The sequence below is a fragment of the Brassica oleracea genome, chromosome C3 (assembly GCF_000695525.1).
Source record: "Brassica oleracea var. oleracea cultivar TO1000 chromosome C3, BOL, whole genome shotgun sequence".
NCBI classification, from domain to species: domain Eukaryota; kingdom Viridiplantae; phylum Streptophyta; class Magnoliopsida; order Brassicales; family Brassicaceae; genus Brassica; species Brassica oleracea.
In genome coordinates, this window is record NC_027750.1 from 55,248,308 (window position 1) to 55,254,198 (window position 5,891).

The following is a 5,891-nucleotide window of genomic DNA, read 5'->3' on the forward strand; positions in this document are numbered from 1 at the left end:
GTTAGTCGTCTAGACCCTAAACATAACCCCTAAACTTAATTAACTAACTAAACACTTCATAAAATCAAATTAAACTTAAAAAATGTTTACTATACACAAAAATAAACACTTATAGGTAAAAATTTAATTTAAAAAAAACATTCAAGCTCTCCAAAATCTAACCCTAAGAATACATACAATACTACAACATATGTTGTCAAACCATAAAACCAAAGAATATCATGATTAACTACTTTCATTCATCTATGCTGAAAACTATTCAATTTTATTATATCTTAATTTACATTACTTAAAACTGTTTATAATTACATGATTTTAATTTTTCATTTGTCAAAATATTTTTTTAAAAATTTAAAAATTATTTTTAAGATTAACTACACCAGACGACTTACTTGTAGGTCGTCTAGACGACTTCCAGCATCTCATACGACTCTGACGATTTAATGGGGCTATATTCGTAAAAATGGCTTATGTTTTTTTGTTTGGTCACAAAAGACTGTCTGTAATTTCACAAAACTTTTAAGTTAGTTTTGCATTTAATTCAAGTTTGGGTATAGTTTTACGATCAAATTCAAGTTTTAAGTCATATTTGGTAAATCCCCTTACTAGTTTTGAGTCAAGTGTGAATAGTCATATTTGGCAAATCCCCTTATTACTTCAAGTTTTGATTCAAGTTTGGGTATATCACTACCCAAATTTTGAGTTTTGAATAATAATTGGATATATAAATAAGTGGTCATCATTAAAAGATATTTTAATACACAAAATAGAAAGTTAATAAAACTAATAAGGGTTTATATTACTACCCAAATTATGTTGCATTAATGATTCAATATTTTTAGGCAACATTAATATTTTTTTAGACAACATTAATGGAGGTGAAAAAAAATTCCAAAAACCTTTATTAGGAATATTTTTTTGATTAGTTTAAAGAAATAATATTAGAATTAAAATTAAAATTAAATAGTAGTGGCATGGTTTTTGTAAATAACTCAAAAAATTAGGGCAGAATCCTGTGACGGAATTTGTTTTAATAGTATAGATTTTTTAGACAATATTAATGGAGGTGAAAAAAATTTCCAAAAACCTTTATTAGGAATATTTCTTTGATTAGTTTAAATAAATAATATTATAATTAAAATTAAAATTAAATAGTAGTGGCATGATTTTTATAAATAACTCAAAAAATTAGGGCAGAATCCTGCGACGGAATTTGTTTTAATAGTGTAAATATACGAATTAGATTATCTGATCTGAATTGATAGGACAGTCTTGAGACAAAAAAAAAGCGATGCTATTTTGGACCCAAATTTTATAGAGCTATTATATATATTGTATGGGTCTACTAGCTGTAAAAAAATTATGAATATTTATTGTACTATGTTTTTGGTCTTCTAAATCTTGGTTGGTTCTGCTAGATTCGAATCTAGAGTTAGACATATGCTTGACTTACCTACATATTCCAATTGACCATATAACTATACGTATTTATTAATTTACAAGTATTAAAAATTGTCAACAAGACATTTAACCCCAAAAAATACCTATTAACATAACTTCATAAAGTTCTAACGAAAAATATCGGTATTCAAACTTTGAACGTATTTTTGAAATCGCAAAATATGTAAAATCAATAAATACCAGTTTGTTAAGCTTTACATTAGGACTGGTCTGATCACCCAATAATGTGCTCAGGTCATTAAAAATGTTATTGCGGATCTAATGTGCAGTTTTTCTAAAGAGTTCAACGGGTTGAATATCGGCGGACATATTGGACAATAGGTACTAAATTTTAGATTTAAAGATATGGTGTTATTGTTTTATTAGATGCATTTTTGTTCGGCTATTGAAAAAAATATATGAGGTAAACTTATGTCCTTCAAATTAAAATAGATTTGGTCATATAACAGATTAACAGGTGAAACTACATTATTAGTAGCAGTCATGGGCATATTTCCTGGATCCGAAGATCCGAATCGGTAATTACCCGGAAAATCGGGTTTCAGATCAGATTCGGTTATCAGAAATTACCCGGTCGGATAAGGTTTATAATTTGGTCGGATACCGGGTCGGTTTCGGGTTATACCCGGGATCCGTACGAGTATCCGCTTAACCCGAGTTAGCCTAACCCTAGTAATATATTTACACTAGTTAATGCGTCCACGCGTCCACGCCTTAGACAAGTTCTATTTTCAAAATCCAATCTTCTCTTGATACCCGTAATCGCCGTTTCTTCTTCACGACATAGACGACCTTTGCGATTTCAGATGGTCTTAAGCTGCTTATTAAAAAAGCAGACTTGTTGGGGAGATGATTATCGGAAACAAATCTCAAATTCAGTCTTTCCCTCTTGCTTTTGAGTCATCGAGAAACATATCTCAAGTAAGAATTTTTTTTTCCATGTCGGTTTTGATCATTGAATGTAGGATTGTCTGATTGTGTTTCTGTTTAGTTCTTGTGATCAATTTAGTTTTTGCATGTCGTTTTTTGATCATTGATTGTAGGATTGTCAGATTCTGTTTATGTTTAGTTCTTGTGATCAATTTAGTTTTTGCATGTCGTTCTTTGATCATTGATTGTCAGATTGTGTTTCTTTAGTCTTTGTCACTTGAAATCGATTTGTTGTGTAAAGATGGGATTGAAATCAATTTTTGAAATAGATTTGAAATATGCTCTCTAGTCTTCTCTTATTGTCATTGACTCATTGATATGTAATATTGTAATCTGATCTTCTCTTATTGATGTTCTTTATTTTGTTCAACTTCTTATTGGTGTTCTTTTATTTGTAGATGGATTTTTCACCATTGCCGGATAACAATGACTCTGAGACAGAGAATGGAGTTCAAGCAACCCAAGAGGAGATAACACGCCGTGATAAGAAAGGAAAAAGGAAGGTTCGTTCAGGAGGTAGTTCTCAGCCAACTACAAAAAAGCAGTCAAGCACAAGATCTGATGTCTGAGAACACTACACAAGAACAAAGGACAACCGTGACAAGTGCAGATGCAACCATTGTCAGCGTATCTTCGACTGTGCGTCTTCGCAAGGAACTTCAAACCTTAGGAAGCATCTACTTTCATGCAGGTCTCACTTGGCGTGGAAACAGAGCCAAGGTCCTGGTTCAACCATGATTACCAATGACGGAGGTCTGACGAATGCTAGAGTTTCTGAGGCTGTGTTCAGAGATGCGACTAATGAGCTGCTGGTGTTGGGTGAATTGCCACTCTCTTTCACTGAGAGTGTTGCTTGGAGACACTTCTGCGATCGTGCTGGTCTCTACAAACCTCATTCAAGAAGGACTGCAACTAGGGACATTGTGCAGATGTATGTGAGAAAGAAGGAGGCTCTGAAGAATTGGTTTAAGGTCAGTAAGCAGAGGGTTTCACTTACTACAGACATATGGACATCACATGCTACAGGAGCGAGCTACATGGTGGTTACGGCTCACTTTGTTGATGATACGTGGCAGCTAAGGAGGCTTATCATTGGGTTCAAGCATGTATGTGATCACAGAGGCCAGACGATTGCTGATGTTCTTCTGGAATGTTTGGCTGAGTGGGCTATACAGAAGGTGTTCACCATCACAGTTGACAACACAACAGCAAACACATCTGCACTGAGAAAGTTTCAGAGCGAATTCATCTTGCTTGGCGACGAAGCATTGGTGATGGATGACAACTACATGCATTTGCGGTGTGCAGCTCACATTATCAACCTGGTTGTGAGAGATGGTTTGAAGGATATTGATGGAAATGTGGAAGCAATTCGTAATGCGGTGCAGTATGTGAGGTCTTCTACTCAAAGGCAGAAGTCATTTCAGCTAAGAGTTGAGTCGGAAAAGATGAGTTGAGGCAGTTTATCTTTGGACATCAAGACGGGGTGGAATTCTACCTATCTCATGCTTCAGAGAGCTATCAAGTTCAAGGTGGCGTTTGATAAAATGGAACAGGAAGACAGGCTCTACAATGACTACTTCAACGAAGTTGAGAATGGGAAACAAAAGGATAGGACCTCCTGCGACTGTTAATTGGAATGCAGTGGAGAGGTTAGTGAAGTTCCTTATCATCTTCTACAACTCTACACTAGTTGTCTCAGCTTCGACAACAGTCTCCTCTCATAAGTGTTATGGTGAGATCGTCACTATAGAGACGAATCTGACACGGCTAAGTCAAAGTTTGGATAAGGAGTTGAAAGGAAAGGCTGATTGCATGAAGGCAAAGTTTGAGAAGTATTGGGGAGGCATGAAAAATGTCAACAAGATGGTTATTGTTGCTTATGTCTTTGATTCGACTAAGAAAATGCAGTTTGCGAAGCTGTGTTTTGAGAAGTTCCACGGCAAAGAAACAGTAGAAGCTAAGGCGATGTATCAATCAGTTCACATTGTGTTGACTGATATGTTCAAGCAGTACAGTCTTCGCTTGAGGAGAGATTCAACTGGTGGACTATCATCTCAGTCTACTCAAGCTTCGTCATCAAATGGACAAGATCAAGATCAGGATCAAGGGTTAGGTGAAAACGTGGAAGAAGCAATGGATTTGGTCGATGATCTCTGTTATGAAATGATGGACTTTGCGTATACTGAATTGGTTGCTGAAATAGGAGTTGAAGAAGCAAGGGATGAGCTAGAGCTGTATTTGAAAGAGAAGGTAGAAAATCCCAAAAACTTTCTTGGAACCGAGTATGATGTGTTGTCTTGGTGGAAGCTTAACTGTCAGAAGTATCCAATCTTAGCAGAGATGGCCAAAGATGTACTTGCAATGCAAGTCTCCTCTGTTGCATCTGAGAGTGCTTTCAGCACCAGTGGTCGGCTTATTGATCCGTTTAGGAGTTGTTTGACACACTACATGATTGAAGTCTTGATGTGCACAGAGCAATGGATGAAGGCTGATATCAATCTATGTGAGAAACGTGTTACCAATGCTCAAATGCTAGCTGAGGTTGAGCTACATGACAAGCTAGAGAAAGGTACATTCTCTTCTTTCTTAATTCTTACATTGCTTTATGCTCTCATGTTACATATTCTAAGTTGTAACACATTCTTGTAATATATGTAGAGTTGATACTCTAATCTTGACCTAGAAGAATGTATGGAACTCGGGGAAGATGGAGATGAAGGGGAAGAAGAAGGTGGTCTGAAGACTGAAGTTGTGTTGTTGCTTGCTTGCTTTGTTGCTCTGTTTTCTTTTAAGAACTTATGTTGGTTTTGCTTTTCTCGGATGCTATCTTTTTTTCAAAACGGATGATATGCTTGTTTTCATTTTGGAGATTCAACTTTGGTTTGGTACCTTTGGTGATTCAAAATGGTATTTGTTAGGCTTTTATTTGTTCATTGCATCAGTTTTGGATGCTTGAATTAAGTCTTCAATAGTTTGATAATGGTTGGAGTAGAGTTCTCGTGAAATCATTAGTAATAGTTATTTTCGGTTCTTTTGGATTATGTTCTGTTCTAGCGGGTTTAATGGTTTGGTATGTACTAAAAACCGGACCGAATCCGTTAATATTTTGGTTACTTCGGATATAACCGGATCCAACAGGTACCAAACCGTAACCGAACCGAAATTTTAAATTATCCAAACGGTACCATTTTCTCTAGTTCCGAAATATCCAAAATCCAAAAAACCCGATCCCACTACAAGAAAACAGCGGTATTCTGACGGACATTCCGACGGAAAATGAAATCCTCGGAATATCCCGAGGAATTTTCGAGGAAATTCTGAGGAAACACAAAATTGGGTTTCCTCGGAATTTCCTCGGAATATACCGACGGAATTCCGAGGAAATATCAATCCGTCGGAATATTCCGAGGAAATTCCGAGGAAAAATGTGTTCCTCGGAAAAAACCGATGAATTCCGAGGAAATATTATAGCCGTTGGAGAGCCGTTGGGGGATTTT